Here is an 862-nt window from a genome sequence, read left to right as displayed (position 1 = left end):
AAATACTGTTTATTGTATAGGGATATACACCTATGCAAGTATAGTAAAAGAATATATGTGGTGCTATGGGTTGAATGTGTCCCCCAAAGTTTCACATGTTGGAAACTTGATCCACATTGTAACAGTGTTAAGAGGGTGAGAAATCTGATTATGGTATTTGAAAGGTGGGGCATTTAAGAGGTTATTGGATTGTGAGAACTATGCCCTCATGAATGGGTTAATACATTCATGGAGTCATGGGTTAATAGTTTAATGGGTTGTCATGGGTGTGGACTGGTGGCTTTAAAAGGGGAGCAAGTGAGCACATAAGCACTCTTGCCATTCTCACCATGTGATACTGTGTTGCCACGAGAGTGCATACAGAGCCCCCACTCAAAAGAAGACCCTCACCAGATGTGCACCCTGGATATTGGACTTCCTAGCCTCCAAAACTGTAAGAAATAAACTTCTTTTGTTTATACATTACCCAGTTTTAGGTAATGTAAATGATAAACATCAAATTCACAAGTGATTACTTGAGCAAGGGAGGGGAATGATAATACTGAGGGTATATAGGGCTTCAGTTGCATTGGTGATGCTTAAACTTATTTTCTGGTCTTTTTTGTACACCTGAAATGCCTCATTAAACAGCTAAAACAACAAAACAAGTAATAGCCTTAATTTTTAAGATGGGGAAACTGAGGCTCAAGAACTTCAGCTGCTGTGCCAAGCTTCTGACTGTACTCCTTCCATATTATTATCCTGCTTTAAATTTAAAAAAACAAAACGAAGGGCCGGCCCGGTGGCGCACTGGGTAGTGCGCCGCTTGGGAAGCGCGGCGGCGCTCCCGTTCCAGGGGTCGGGTCCCACCTCCCCACACGCC

Source organism: Galeopterus variegatus, unplaced genomic scaffold (genome assembly GCF_000696425.1).
Source record: "Galeopterus variegatus unplaced genomic scaffold, G_variegatus-3.0.2 Scaffold7953, whole genome shotgun sequence".
In the NCBI taxonomy this organism is placed as follows: domain Eukaryota; kingdom Metazoa; phylum Chordata; class Mammalia; order Dermoptera; family Cynocephalidae; genus Galeopterus; species Galeopterus variegatus.
Note: the sequence above shows the minus strand (reverse complement) of the source record.